This window comes from Macaca fascicularis, chromosome 11 (assembly GCF_037993035.2).
Source record: "Macaca fascicularis isolate 582-1 chromosome 11, T2T-MFA8v1.1".
Taxonomy (NCBI): Eukaryota; Metazoa; Chordata; class Mammalia; order Primates; family Cercopithecidae; genus Macaca; species Macaca fascicularis.
The window spans coordinates 110,962,549-110,979,119 of NC_088385.1; the positions used below are offsets into that span (position 1 = coordinate 110,962,549).

The 16,571-nt window shown below is 42.8% G+C and overlaps 1 protein-coding gene across 9 annotated transcripts in view; it reads right to left on the reverse strand.

Moving 5' to 3' along the window:
* GLT8D2 (glycosyltransferase 8 domain containing 2) overlaps positions 1-16,571 on the reverse strand; it is a 74,153-nt gene that overhangs the window by 43,905 nt on the left and 13,677 nt on the right. For 4 of the 9 annotated variants that reach the window (XM_005572056.4, XM_015430647.3, XM_045365804.2 and 1 more), the window contains one exon: positions 15,638-16,023. The exons of 4 other annotated variants lie outside the window; for them this stretch is intronic. The gene's annotated coding sequence lies outside the window, so the exon portion shown is untranslated. Of the gene's footprint in view, positions 1-15,157; positions 15,228-15,637; positions 16,024-16,571 lie in introns of all 9 variants that reach the window. One more of the 9 variants, XM_045365808.2, reaches the window with a different exon arrangement.

Sequence of the window (16,571 nt, forward strand, 5' to 3'; positions counted from 1 at the left end):
GGAAAAAATGTTAAGGGCAGTCAGAGAGAAAGGTCAGGTTACCCACAAAGGGAAGCCCATCAGACTAACAGCGGATATCTCGGCAGAAACTCTACAAGCCAGAAGAGAGTGGGGGCCAGTATTCAACATTCTTAAAGAAAAGAATTTTCAACCTAGAATTTCATATCCAGCCAAACTAAACGAAGGAGAAATAAAATCCTTTACAGACAAGCAAATGCTGAGAGATTTTGTCACTACCAGGCCTGCCTTACAAGAGCTCCTGAAGGAAGCACTAAACATGGAAAGGAACAACTGGTATCAGCCACTGCAAAAACATGCCAAACTGTAAAGACCATCGATGCTAGGAAGAAACTACACCAACTAATGGGCAAAATAACCAGCTAACATCATAATGACAGGATCAAATTCACACATAACAATATTAACCTTAAATGTAAATAGGCTAAATGCCCCAATTAAAAGACACAGACTGGCAAATTGGATAAAGAGTCAAGACCCATCAGTGTGCTGTATTCAGGAGACCCATCTCACATGCAGAGACACACATAGGCTCAAAATAAAGAGATGGAGGAAGATCTACCAAGCAAATGGAAAGCAAAAAAAAAAAAAAAAAAAAAAAAAAAAAAGCAGGGGTTGCAATCCCAGTCTCTGATAAAACAGACTTTAAACCAACAAAGATCAAAAGAGACAAAGAAGGTCATTACATAATGGTAAAGGGATCAATTCAACAAGAAGAGCTAACTATCCTAAATATATATGCACCCAATACAGGAGCACCCAGATTCATAAAGCAAGTCCTTAGAGACCTACAAAGAGACTTAGACTCCCACACAATAATAATGGGAGACTTTAACACCCCACTGTCAATATTAGACAGATCAATGAGACAGAAGGTTAACAATTATATCCAGGACTTGAACTCAGCTCTGCACCAAGTGGACCTAATAGACACCTATAGAACTCTCCACCCCAGATCAACAGAATATACATTCTTCTCAGCACCACATCACACTTATTCTAAAATTGACCACATAGTTGGAAGTAAAACACTCCTCAGTAAATGTAAAAGAACAGAAATCACAACAAACTGTCTCTCAGACCACAGTGCAATCAAATTAGAACTCAGGATTAAGAAACTCACTCAAAACTGCACGACTACATGGAAACTGAACAACTTGCTCCTGAATGACTACTGGGTAAATAATGAAACGAAGGCAGAAATAAAGATATTCTTTGAAACCAATGAGAACAAAGACACAACATACTAGAATCTCTGGAACACATTTAAAGCAGTGTGTAGAGGGAAATTTATAGCACTAAATGCCCATAAGAGAAAGCAGGAAAGATCTAAAATAGACACCCTAACATCACAATTAAAAGAACTAGAGAAGTAAGAGCAAACAAATTCAAAAGTTAGCAGAAGGCAAGAAATAACTAAGATCAGAGCAGAACTGAAAGAGATAGAGACACAAAAAAACCCTTCAAAAAAATCAATGAATCCAGGAGCTGGTTTTTCGAAAAGATCAACAAAATTGATAGACCACTAGCAAGACTAATAAAGAAGAAAAGAGAGAAGAATCAAATAGATGCAATAAAAAATGATAAAGGGGATATCATCGCCGATCCCACAGAAATACAAGCTACCATCAGAGAATACTATGAACACCTCTATGCAAATAAACTAGAAAATCTAGAAGAAATGGATAAATTCCTGGACACATACACCCTCCCAAGACTAAACCAGGAAGAAGTTGAATCTCTGAATAGATCAATAACAGGCTCTGAAATTGAGGCAATAATTAATAGCCTACCAACCAAAGTCCAGGACCAGATGGATTCACAGCTGAATTCTACCAGAGGTACAAAGAGGAGCTGGTACCAATCCTTCTGAAACTATTCCAATCAATAGAAAAAGAGCAAATCCTCCCTAACTCATTTACAAGGCCAGCATCATCCTGATACCAAAGGCTGGCAGAGGCACAACAAAAAAAAGAATTTTAGACCAATATCCCTGATGAACATCAATGCAAAAATCCTCAATAAAATACTGGCAAACTGAATCCAGCAGCACATCAAAAAGCTTATCCACCACGATCAAATTGGCTTCATCCCTGGGATGCAAGGCTGGTTCAACATACACAAATCAATAAATGTAATCCATCACATAAACAGAACCAACAACAAAAACCACATGATTATCTCAACAGATGCAGAAAAGGTCTTCAATAAAATTCAACAGACCTTCATGCCAAAAACTCTCAATAAACTAGGTATTGATGGAACGTGTCTCAAAATAATAAGAGCTATTTATGACAAACCCATAGCCAATATCATACTGAATGGGCAAAAACTGGAAGCATTCCCTTTGAAAACTGGCACAAGACAGGGATGCCCTCTCTCACCACTCCTATTCAACACAGTGTTGGAAGTTCTGGCCAGGGCAATCAGGCAAGAGAAAGAAATAAAGGGTATTCAATTAGGAAAAGAGGAAGTCAAATTGTCCCTGTTTGTAGATAACATGATTGTATATTTAGAAAACTCCCTCATATCAGCCCCAAATCTCCTTAAGCTGATAAGCAACTTCAGCAAAGTCTCAGGATACAAAATCAATGTGCAAAAATCACAAGCATTCCTATACACCAGTAACAGACAAACAGAGAGCAAAATCATGAATAAACTCCCATTCACAAGTGCTACAAAGGGAATAAAATACCTAGGAATCCAACTTACAAGGGATGTGAAGGACCACTTCAAGGAGAACTACAAACCACTGATCAACGAAATAAAGGAGGACACAAACAAATGGACAAACATTCATGCTCATGAATAGAAAGAATAAATATCGTGAAAATGGCCATACTGCCCAAAGTAATTTATAGATTCAATGCCATCCCCATCAAGCTACCAATGACTTTCTTCACAGAATTGGAAAAAAAATACTTTAAAGTTCATATGGAACAAAAAAAGAGCCCACATTGCCAAGATAATCCTAAGCAAAAATAACAAAGCTGGAGGCATCATGCTACCTGACTTCAAACTATACTACAAGGCTACAGTAACCAAAACAGCATGGTACTGGTATAAAAACAGACATATAGACCAACAGAACAGAACAGAGGCCTCAGAAATAACATCACACATCTACAACCATCTGATCTTTGACAAACCTACAAAAACAAGAAATGGGAAAAGGATTCCCTATTTAATAAATGGTGCTGGGAAAACTAGCTGGCCATATGTAGAAAGCTGAAACTGGATCCCTTCCTTACCCCTTATATAAAAATTAATTCAAGATGGATTAAAGGCTTAAATGTTAGACCTAAAACCATAAAAACCCTAGAAGAAAACCTAGGCAATACCATTCAGGACATAAGCATGGGCAAGGACTTCATGACTAAAACACCAAAAGTAATGGCAATAAAAGCCAAAATAGACAAATGGGATCTAATTAAACTAAAGAGCTTTTGCATGGCAAAAGAAACTACCATCAGAGTGAAGAGGCAACCTACAGAATGGGAAAAATTTTTGCAATCTACCTATCTGACAAAGGGCTAATATCCAGAATCTACAAAGAACTTAAACAAATTTACAAGAATAAAACAACCCCATCAAAAAGTGGGCAAAGGATATGAATAGACACTCCTCAAAAGAAGACATTTATGCAGCCAACAGACACATGAAAAACTGCTGCTCATCATCACTGGTCATCAGAGATATGCAAATCAAAACCACAATGAGATACCATCTCATGCCAGTTAGAACGGCGATCATTAAAAAGTCAGGAAACAACTGATGCTGGAGAGGATGTGGAGAAACAGGAACGCTTTTACACTGTTGGTAGGAGTGTAAACTAGTTCAACCATTGTGGAAGACAGTGTGGCAATTCCTCAAGGATCTAGAACTAGAAATACCATTTGACCCAGCCATCCCATTACTGGGTATATACCCAAAGGATTATAAATCATGCTACTATAAAGACACATGCACACGTATGTTTATTTTGGCACTATTCACAATAGCAAAGGCTTGGAACCAACCCAAATGTCCATCAATGATAAAATGTGGCACATATACACCATGGAATACTATGCAGCCATAAAAGAAAGATGAGTTCATGTCCTTTGCAGGGACATGGATGAAGCTGGAAACCATCGTTCTGAGCAAACTATCACAAGGACAGAAAAACAAACACCACATGTTCTCTCTCATAGGCGGGAATTGAACAATGAGAACACAGGGCAAGGAACATCACACACCAAGGCCTGTCATGGGGTGGAGGCAGGGGGAGGGATAGCATTAGGAGAAATACCTAATGTAAATGACGAGTTAATGGGTGCAGCAAACTAACATGGCACATGTATACCTATGCAACGAACCTGCATGTTGTGCACATGTACCCTAGAACTTAAAGTATAATAATAAAAAATTATTTATGCCTGTAAAATTGCTATCTTTGATAACAGTATCTGCAATTCACTCACTGTTATTCAAATGAGTCAGATTAACTATACATCCCTTGGAAATAAAAAACAATTGAAAAATTAAGCATCCCATTTTCTAAGTACTATGAGACTTGAGTGTATAGGTACTTTTAACTTTTTAGCAGCTGTATTGTAACTTTACTGGCTGTAAATTTGTAAGTTCAGAATTCTACTGAATATGAGAATAAATAAATTTATTTTTAACCTTACAAAAGTGATTGGGGAGTCAGCACTCTTTTCTGGCAAGGTGTTAGAGATTTTGCTATTAGAATGTAAATATGAGTTAACTAGTTATAGCTAAAAATGATAAGGGGTTGGGCACGGTGGCTCACACCTGTAATCCCAGCACTTTGGGAGGCCTAGGTGAGCAGATCACTTGAGGTCAGGAGTTCGAGACCAGCCTGGCCAACATGGTGAAACCCCATCTCTACTGAAAATACAAAAATTAGCTGGGTGTGGGGCTGGGCGTGGTGGCTCACACCTGTAATCCCAGCACTTTGGGAGGCCGAGGTGGGTGGATCATCTGAAGTCAGGAGTTCAAGACCAGCCTGGCCAACATGGTAAAACCCTGTCTCTACTAAAAATACAAAAATTAGCTGGGCATGGTGGTGAGCGCCTGTAATCCCAGCTAGTCGGGAGGCTGAGATAAGAGAATACTTGAACCTGGGAGGCAGAGGTTGCAGTGAGGCAAGATCGTGTCATTGCACTCCAGCCTGGGAGACAGAGAGACTCTGCCTCAAAAAAAAAAAATTACCTGGGTGTGGTGGCACGCACCTGTAATCCCAGCTCTTCAGGAGCCCGAGACAGGAGAATTGCTTGAACTTGGGAGGCAGAGGTTGCAGTGAACATAGATCGCACCACTGCACTCCAGCCTGGGTGACAAAGCAAGACTCTTTCTCAACAATAACAGCAACAACAAAAAGCTAAGAGGGGATAAGGGCCCAACCCCCAGGACAAGAAGGTAATTAGGGTGGCTCCCTTGACGTTTCATTTATTCATTCAACAAACATTTACTCAACCTCTACAAATATACCAGGCACCCAGGCACTAGAGATTCAAAGGTAAGTCCCCAGTTAGTCCACATTTGGGGGAAGGGAAGGGGAGACACCAGTAAATATATAATGGCAATGCAGTATGCTTAGATGCCTTGGTAGATGTAAGCATGGGATATTGTTTAAGCATCAAGGAGGGGCACCTGACTCAGACCATGGGGGTCAAGGAAGGCTCCTGGTCCCCACCAAACCAAGCCAAGATACTCTGTTCATTCTTATGTTTCCTTAGTAGAATGCAAACTCCAGGGACAGGATGGGTACTACGTTAATCATTTCTGTATTTCCAGTTCATGGCAAGCATTTGGCACTTGGTAGTGCGGCAGCCTTGATAGCTGGTTGATCCAACAGCTCTTCCCATCCTTTTCTCCTTTGCCTGTTTCCACATGAGAGACAGGAAAATGCAAATAAAGATTTTACCAGCCTTCTTTGCAGCTAGTAGTAGCCACATAATATAGATCTGATGTTCAGAGACTTAAGTGGAAATCTACTGGGAACATCTGAGAAAACTTCTCCTTTCTGGATGAAGTGTCAACTCCCCCTTCCTCCTGCCTTGCACGGGGCCATAATGGCTGGAGCTAGGCAGCCACCTTGAGACCATGAGGGAGAGGTCAAGAGCTACACAGAATGGTCAGCTCTTATGTCATTGAACTGCTGAATCAATGCCATCAATACCTACCTCCTCCAAACTTCTTATGTAAGAGAAATCAACCCATGTGTTTAAGCTGCTGTAAATCAGTGTTTCTGGTATTTGAAGTCAAAGATATTCCAGTAGATTAAATAGGTGCTCAAGAAATGTTTGCAGAACTGAAGCCCTGGGATAAGCTGATTGTGGGGAATTAAGAGAGGGATCAGAGTTATAAAGAGGTAGAAAACTGATAGTCTCAGGGATGGAGAACTGGAGAACCAAGGAAGTGATGCCGGACAGCTTAAGAATGTGTAGGGTGGAGTGTCCTATCTTCTGGCTTCCCTGGACCACACTGAAAGAAGAATTGTCTTGGGCCACACATAAAATACACTAACATGAACCACAGCTTTTGAACTAAACAAAAAAATCACACACACACAAAAATCTCATAATGTTTTAAGAAAGTTGACGAATTTGTGTTGGGCTGCATCCAAAGCTGTCCAGCACTGCATGAGACCTGTGGGCCACGGGTTGGACAAGCTTGGAGTAGAGTAAAAGGCAGAGATCTGGAACCAAGAGAAACTGGAATGGGGCAGAGTCTGGGAGGAACATCTTCTGGCTAGCAGATTACGTGCCCGCTCTCTCCTCCTTATACGCTTCCTGTACGTGGTCCAGGGGACTCGGCTCACCTGCTTTTCCTCCACCTTTCTGATGGCTCATTCTTGGTCTCTTTCACTGGTTGCTCCTACCTCCTAAACATCTACATGTTAGAACACCTTGGTGATTTCTTCTCTTCTTTCTCTAAACTCCCTCCTTAGGAGACTTTATCCTGTCTCATGGCTTTAAATATAATTTATATGATGACAACTCCCAAATTTGTCTCCAGGCCAGCCTTCTCACATGGATTCCAGACTCCAGATGCCACTTGGCATCTCCACTTACAGGAATCCACGTGTCCAAAACTGAGCTTCTGGTATTTCCCCCGAAACATGCCCCTCGCATAATCTTCCCCAAATCAGTTCATGGTGACTCCATTTAGTTTTTATTTTTATTTTTGAGATGGAGTTTTGCTCTGTCTCTCAAGCTGGAATACAGTGGTGTAATCTTGGCTCACTGTAACCTCTGCCTCCCAGGTTTGAGAGATTCTCCTGCCTCAGCCTCCCTAGTAGCTAGGATTACAGGTGTGCACCACCACGCCCAGCTAATTTTTGTGTTTTCAGTAGAGACGGAGTTTTGCCATGTTGGCCAGGCTGGTCTTGAACTCCTGATCTCAGGTGATCCGCCCACCTCAGTCTCCCAAAGTGCTGGGATTACAGGTGTGAGCCACAGCGCCCAGCTGTGACTCTGTTTTTTAAATTGCTCCACAAAAATTCAGCTTGGTGTTTCCTTGACTCCTCTCTGTTTCTCATTCCCATGTGCACTAACAGTAAATCTTGTCAGTTCTACTTTCAAAATAGATCCAGAATTTTTACCACCTTCTGTGGCTCCACCTTGGCACATTATTAGCCTTTGACTATGTTATTCTGCCTTTGTCTCCCTTCAGCTGATTTTCAATAAAGCAGCCAGAGTGAACCTGTGAAAATATGAGTCACACTGTGCTGTGCTCTGTTCAAAACCTTCCAAGACCTTCCTGTCTCTCTCAGAGTAAAAACCAAAGTCATTGCAGCATCCTCCCATCAGGTCTCGCATGATCACACTGGCTTCCTTGCCAGACAGCCTCCTGCCTCAGAGCCTTGCCACGTGCTATTCCTGCTGCCTGGAATCCTCTTCCCAGATATCTACATGGAGTGCTCCCTCATGTATCTCAGTCTCTTAGTCAAAAGCCTCTAACCCCAACAATGCACAAATTGCATCCTCTCAGCAATTACTATCTTCCAACAGACTGCCTCCTCATCACCAGTGTACTGTCTGCCCTCCAAATGATAGATCATAAGCCCCATGAAGGCAGGAAATTTTGTTTCATTCATTGCCATATATCCAGCATCTAGACAAGTGCCTGGCAATATAAGCCCTCAGAAAACATTTATGGACCGAAAGGATGAATGTGCAACCCTCTCCTCAGGGTGCTGCACAAGTATCTCAAACCCCTACACTCACAACTGAAATCAGCACCTCCCCTACAGAAACTCCTTCTCTGGGGTTCTCAGATTCCTCTTCAACTGCTCTTTCCAAATTCTCCTTCAATCACTGAGTCCTACTAATTACGCCTCGGCAATAACCTCCCACCTGGTCTTCCTGTCTTTAGAATTTCTGTACCCTCCCCTTCCTCAATCCATCACTGGCCTAACGGCCATAGTAAGTTTTTGTTGTTTGATAATCATATCAAGTTCATTTGAAACACAAATGCAGCTTGAGTAGTCTTAATTTTTTGTTTTGATTTCCTTTTTCCTTTTTTCGCTTGAAACATTTCAAGTCTGATGAAAAGTTCGAAGAATAAATAGTCACATACCTTTCACCAGATCCACCAGTTGCTAACATGGTGACATATTTACTTAACTGAACTTCATATGCACATATATATTTTTGGAAATTGTAGACATCATGACACTTCTCCCCCTAAATATTTCAGCATATCTATCTTTAAAAGAAGGACATTCTCCTATATATCCCCAATGCCATTATTACACCTAAAATCACATTAATAACATCCAGTAAGCAGTCCATATTCAAATTTCCCCCATTATTCAAATATTGTCTTTTTATTATTATTATTATTTTTTACTCCTGATCAGCCCCATCCCATACCCACTGCCTTTTTGGATGACATTAATTTTTTTTTTTTTTTTGAAAATACAAGCCAGTTGCCGGGTAGAATTGTATTGAATGATTGAAACCCAACTCTGAGTGTTCCTTTCCTGCCTAAAGCCTTTCACTGGAAGCTGGTACAGGAGGTTAAGGCCTGAGCTTCTTAAGTTGGCCACTGGTCCTCCGTGGCATGCCTCTGTCCATGCCAAACTGCTTCGCAGTCTCCGGGCCTCCACTGTCCTCCACACCCAAGTCTATACTTTTCTTCCCTCTGGACTTTGATTCAGGCAGTCCCCTCTGCTTGGAACAGCCTTCCCCTTCCTCCTTCCCTAACAAATTGTTACTTGTGCATTAAAAATTCAACTCAGGCACTGCCTCCTCCAGGAAGCCTCACCTAATTACCCTGGCTGGGTGCTCCTCCAGTCTCCATTCCTATCCCTGCACTCACCAGAATTTTTTTTTTTTTAAGATGGAGTCTTGTTCTGTCAACCAAGCTGGAATGCAGTGGCATGATCTTGGCTCACTGGCAACTTCTGCCTCCCAGCCTTCTTGTGTGTTAGCCTCTCAAGTAGCTGCAACTACAGGCGTGGGCTACGCCTGGCTTTTATTCTTTTATTCTTTGTGTGTGTGTGTGTGTGTGTGTGTGTGTGTGTGTGTGTGTGTGTAGTAGAGACGAGAGTTTTACCACATCTGCCAGGCTGATCTCAAACTCCTAACGTCAAGTGATCCACCCACCTTGGCCTCCCAAATACTGGGATTACACGCATGAGCCACTGAGCCCAGCCTAACCAGACCGTTGTCTAATACTGTGGTGTGCCTGTCTCCTCTACTAAACCACCAGACAGACCATTGAGGACAGAGATTGTGGCTTCCTCACCTCCATCTGCCTGTCCTGCCCCAAGGTGGGAACTCAATAAATGTGTGTTGAATCAATGAGAATCAGGAGAGAGAAAGAAAAGGGAAGAGGTTCTTGTTGCTCTGCTCTTCAGTCCCAGAAAGAAAGGGGTCAGCCAGAAGGAGGGGAACTGCTGATGATCCCACTCCAGGAATAAAAGCAGAGGGCTCTGGTTGTCTTATCAGCCTTCCTGCTACCATCACAACAAAGAGCCCCAGAACTGCGCCCCTTCCACCTCTGTGAGCTTTCCTAGACTGAGTGACTTCTGTGTGTGGTTTCTCTGTGGTAATAAATAGCCAAGACTTTAACATGAAATTGCCTGCAGGCCTGTCTTCAGGACAGACAGAGAGGTGGAGCTGGGAGTCACTGCAGGGCAGGCAAGGCACTGGGCAGTAGCATCTTCAAAGAGGGGAGAAAAGAAGGTTGAGGTTCTAGGGCCTGTGAGTAGGAAGAAAAAGAGAGTTCAGAGAGTTGTTCTGGGCATGAGAAGAGGCCTGTAAGTTTAAAAATAAGCCCCTGAAGACCTTGCATGGGGAGCCATTTTACCAGATGCCAAAGAGTTTAGACATGTAGCCAAACCTGGAAAGAATGTTTTGAGACCTGGCAGTGGCTAAGGGAATTTGCTCTGCCTTGGAACAAAAAGCAAAGTGGGAAAGGCTCTTCAGAAAAATACTCCAAAAATCAGTGCCCCTATGTTTCATTTTACATGTCAGCTCTGATCAGCTATGGTATGGGCTGTTGGGATTGCCAGACTGAGAAGAAATCTAAAACCATTACTGGAATGAAGGAAGGAAGGAAGGAAGGAAGGAAGGAAGGAAGGAGGGAGGGAGGGAGGGAGGGAGGGAGGGAGGGAGGGAGGGAAGGAAGGAAGGAAGGAAGGAAGGAAGGAAGGAAGGAAGGAAGGAAGGAAGGAAGGAAGGAAGGAAGGGAGAGTGCTGTGATTGATTAATCATGTCGCCATGGGTGCAGGTAGGGAGTAATAGGAAATGATCTGGGAATCAAAGGGAAGATAAAAGGGGGGATTCCTAAAAGTACTGTTGAATGACTTAAATATGAGAGCTGTGTACATTAGTGGAAATATGGGCTTTATCCTTAGACAGAGCTGACTGTGAATCCCAATTAGCTGTGTAATTGTGGGTGACTTACAAAACCCTATCTGTAAAATGGGATTGTTCTGTATATTACAAAACTATTGCTACATAAGTATTAACTATTATTATTTTAACACTTACGTAGCAATTCTAGGTGCCAGGCATTGTTCTAAGACTTTTACAAATATTAATTCATTGATTATCACAATAACTCCTTAAGGTTATTATTCCAATACACAGGTAAGAAAACTGAGGCTCAGAGAATTAAGAGATCTGCCAAGGGTCACACAATTAATGAGTGGCAGAGCTAATATTTACACGCAGGCAGCCTGGCTCTGAGTTCACATTCTTAACCACCTTGAGAGTTACTACAGCCAACCACTTTCCATTGCTATGGTTGCTATCACTGTGTCAAGCAACTGACATAAGCTCTGTAAGTTAACTCTGCAAGACTTGCACCCTGAAGTTCTCAAATGCATTAAAACACATTTAACACAGCTCTTCATTTTAAGCTATGCAAGCTACAAAGTCATTAACAGGACAAGAGTAAGGGTTCACTGAAGGAAAGAGAAAGGACAAAAGCAGGACTCAGGAGTCTGTCCTCTAACAAAATACCTCTTGCCTTTTGACTTTTTGCTATATGTGAAAGGTTTACTCAAGATTCACCAAGATACATAGAACAGGTGTCTTACTCCATTCACTGAGCTGCAACAAAATACCATTAACCAGGTGGCTTTTTTTTTTTTTTTTTTGACACGGTCTTACTCTATCGCCCTGTATCAGGACAAGCCTCAGACAAAACTCCTCAGACACCGAGTTAAAGAAGGAAGGGGTTTATTCGCCCAGGGGCATCGGCAAGACTTCTGTCTCAAGAGCTGAGCTCCCCGAGTGGGCAATTCCTGTCCCTTTTAAGGGCTCACAACTCTAAGGGGGTGCATGTGTGAGGGTCGTGATTGATTGAGCAAGCAGGGGGTATGTGACTGGGGGCTGCATGCACCGGTAATTAGATCGGAACAAAACAAGATAGGGATTTTCACAGCGCATTCCTATACAATGTCTGTAATCTATAGATCACAGAACCAATTAGGTCAGGGGTCGATCTTTAACTACCAGGCCCAGGGTGCGGCACCAGGCTGTCTGCCTGTGGATTTCATTTCTGCCTTTTAGTTTTTACTTCTTCTTTCTTTGGAGGCAGAAATTGGGCATAAGATGATATGAGGGGTAGTCTCCTTCCTTAGCCAAGGCTGGAGTATGGTGGCATGATTGTAGCTTACTATAGCCTCAAATTCCTGGGCTCAAGCAGTCCCCTCACCTCAGTCGCCCAAATAGCTGGGACTACAGGCATGCACCACCACCATGTCCAGCTAATTAAAAAAAATTTTTTGTAGGGACAGAGTCTTGCTATGTTGCATAGTCCAGTTTTGAACTCCGGGCCTCAAGAGATCCTCCCACATTAGCCTCCCAAAGTACTGTCATTACAGGCATGAGCCACCATGCCTGCCTGAACTGGGTGGCTTCTAAACAACACAACTTTATTTCTTATAGTTCTTAAAGCTGGGAAGCCCAAGATCAAGGTGCCGGTAGATTCAGTGTCTGGTGTCAGGCCTCTGAGCCCAAGCCAAGCCATCGCATCCCCTGTGACTTGCACGTATAAGCCCAGATGGCCTGAAGTAACTGAAGAATCACAAAAGAAGTGAAAATGCCCTGCCCCACCTTAACTGATGACATTCCACCACAAAAGAAGTGAAAATGGCCAGTCTTTGCCATAAGTGATGACATTACCTTGTGAAAGTCCTTTTCCTGGCTCATCCTGGCTCAAAAAGCTCCCCCACTGAGCACCCTGTGACCCCCACTCCTGCCCGTCAGAGAACAACACCCCTTTGACTGTAATTTTCCTTTACCTACCCAAATGCTATAAAACGGCCCCACCCTTATCTCCCTTCGCTGAGTCTCTTTTTGGACTCAGCCCACCTGCACCCAGGTGATTAAAAAGCTTTATTGCTCACACAAAGCCTGTTTGGTGGTCTCTTCATACGGACGCGCATGACAGTGAGGGCCTACTTTCTGGTTCATAGATAGCACGTTCTAGCTGTGTCCTCCATGGTGGAAGGGGTGAACCAGCTCTCTTAGGCCTTTTTATTCTTTTTTTTTTTTCTTTAAGACGGAGTTTCACTCTTGTTGCCCAGGCTGGAGTGCAATGGTGTGATCTCAGTTCACTACAACCTCCACCTCCTGGGTTCAAGCGATTCTCCTACCTCAGCCTCCCGAGTAGCTGGGATTACAGGCATGTGCCACCATGCCCAGCTAATTTTTTGTATTTTCAGTAGAGAAGGGGTTTCTCCATGTTGGTCAGGCTGGTCTCAAACTCCTGACCTCAAGTAATCCACCCGCCTCGGCTTCCCAAAGTGCTGGGACTATAGGCGTGAGTTACTGTGCTCGGTCTCTTAGGCCTATTTTATAAGGACACTAATTCCATTGGTGATGGTGCTGTCCTCATGACCTAACCACCAGGTTACCACTGCCAAAAGGCCCCACTTCCTAATAGCATCACCTTGGGAGTTAGAGTTTCAACATATGAATTTTGGGGGGACACAAACATTCAGACCATAGCACTAGGGGAGCAGGACAAGAGAGTCTTCAGTTTACAAAGAATTTGTCTTGCTTTCTCCTGTGCTGGCATGAGAAATTCTTTCACAAAAAGCCTTTAGATTAGGGGTCAGCAAACTATGGCCCCAGGTCAAATCCTGCCTGACACTAGTTTTTGTAAATAAAGTTTTGTTAGAACATAGCCATGCTTATTTTTTGTTTTCTTTATGTCTATTTTAACATTACAACAGCAGAGTTGAACAGTTGCAACAGAAACCATATGGCTTATTATCAGGCCCGTTGCAGAAAAAGTTTGCTGACCTCTGATCTCCACTTTAGGCCAGATTTTCTATATACCAATACAACACATATGATAATCTTATGTCCTTAACTTGAGAAGGAAAAACAAGGTATCCCCTTGGATGAGCTCCAGGGAAGGTGGGAAATAGGATGTCCATAAGAGGAACCAAAGCGAAAACAAGTGTGGCCAGAATAGCACATCCCAAAGTGTGGTCCTAGAAATGTTAACTTATGTTATGCGATAAAGTGGTTCAGCCATCAACTGTTTGGGAATCATTGCGTTAAACAACCTTAAGAGGATTTCTCTACTACAGGACTTCTCAGGACCTTTAAAATGCTATTATGCCTTGCGATCTCTAAGAGGGTAATACAGTTCACAGAGTTTCCCATGGGACTGTTTTTCAGAACATTCTTTGGAAAATGCTGAAATTAAAAAGGATTTAGAATCATTTTCCTCGGGAACTAGAAATGAAAACTATGAGGGCTGTGGCTTAATGAACCTCATTTTCTCTCAGCAACGAAAGAGGAAGCACAAAGAAGAAATAAAGAAAGAATGGGAAATAAAAGAGAGGTGTTTGAAGGAGGAAAGGAAGAAACCAAAGTGCTGGAGAGATGACATATTACGGTATGAGGAACACTTGGACGACTGGACTGTCAGAGGGAACCATGTGTCAAAAGCAGAGGTGTTGCCAAAAACAGGATGCATGATCACCGTTGGCACCACTGCCATCATCAGCACCACCAGAGAAGCTAACCTCTCCTGAGGCCTAACTACTTTGCAGGTCCTGTATTATGTCCTTTATAGACATTAGGTCATTTAATTTCCATTTTACAGATGAGGAACTAGGGTGCACGCAAATTACACAATTCACCCGGAGTCAAGCTTAGAAAGGTGTGTAAGTGGCAGGACGTAGATTCAGTCCTGTAAGCCTGACCCCAGAGCCTATGTTCTTACCACTGCATTGCACAGCTCTACTTCCAAGTGCATTAAAGGGAGAACTGGAATTACATTATGTAATATAGAAAGGATATTACACAGAAGTGCCACACCAGAACATTTGGAGGAAAAGGAAAAGACAAAAACCAACCAATATGACTTTGGATACTTGGCTGCACAGGGCCAAACAATGAGAGGACTGATTTTGTTTTCCAAAGCACATCCAGACGTTCAGATATCATCATGTTTTCTTTCTCTCACTCTCTCTCTCACTTTTTTTTTTTTTTACTCTCATGTTAACTATCCTTCTTATTTCATAAATTATATATCAGGCTTATCCAATGTGTGACACTTGCTCATAAAGTAAACATAAGATATTTTTTGAATGTTTAAAAAGCATTTTCAACCCAAACACCATGACTACTGTATTTACAATAAGCCTCACTTGGATTTCCACAACGGCCAGTTCTTTCTGGGGGGATGGAGATCCTCAGAACAGCTTCCTAAGACAGATTCTGAAAACATGAATCACAGCTCAGTTAAATCATTTGTGGCTCAGGACATACCTTCATTAAATGCTAGCATTCACTATCTGCTATCAGCCTAACTGCTGATTTTTATGTTTAAAATCTGATACAAATAATAAATTATAATATTTGTGGAGAGAAGGAGGAGAAACTCAGGTCTGGAAAAGCAGCCCAGGATGTGAAAAACATTGCACACTGGATTTGCTGGAAATGGCCGAAAAGGGCTCCGCTGGAATGCTACAAATTCGTACTGGGAAGTTTCTGAAGGCAAAGTTTGTGTGGGGCAATCTGACACCTCTGATTTGCTTTCTTGGGTCTGTAGCAGAATAAAGAACTGCTGCAGACCGGCCAGGATAAAATTGAACGACTGCACGCTGCTCGTAAATTTCTCTATTTACCTGGTGAATGGTGAGGGTAGGGCTTTGGGCTCCTCGGTCCAGAAGAGCTGCAAGGCAGAGCGTTCAAATCGTGGCTGGCCCTGGGCTGCCGCCCTCACGATGCTTCTGCTGCTTCTAAGATCCCATTGGAAGTCCCAAAGGGCTGGAGAGCCCCAAGGCCAATATTAAGTTTCCAAATGAATATTCCTCCCCGACCCGCACTCCCCTTTGCTTGCGTTGACTTTGGAGCGTCTCGGATTTCTTCCACCTCTGTGCTGGGAACCCAGGAGTTGCGCTGGCAGAGAGGGGCGGCCCCAGAAACCACTTCCAGATGTGCTCGGCTGGCCGACTCGGATGAGCCAGACTTCCTCTGGCTGCGTGCAAAACATGCAAAAAACAACGCGGTTCTGGAGGAAAAGACACAAAACCAGAGAAGAGCAAATGCTTGCAGGGTGAAGTTCTACCACATGTTGGGTCGAAGCAAACTTTGAAAGAACACAAGTGAAAAGTAAAGTTCATGCTGATTTTGAGAATCTTCATGGCCACTAGCTTCTCCTGAAATCTCCTAGTCGTTGAAATGCTGTTGTCCCCAACTCAAAACCCAGGTAACAATTGTGGTCTCCTTCTACCAAAGCAATAATGACAAAAGTTTCAAGATGGAGTGTTTTTGTGCCTGAACAAAAGAGGAATCAGAGAGGAATGAGGCAGGGAGCTGGGAGCTGACCTCAACAGCAATCTGCGCTGTTCTGTATGGGTTCTCAAACCCAGGAGATGGTGCCAGCACTTTGTCTGGGATCACGGAATTTATTTCTGCAGTGGCTCCTCTTCCTAGTTCCTATAAGGATATAAGGATCTCCCTGCTCACTGTCTCTTTCTAAAGTGGTGCTCTCCAACAGAAATAAAATGCAAGCCACACTGTAATTTTACTTTGTGTGTTTTTTTTCTTTTTTGAGAC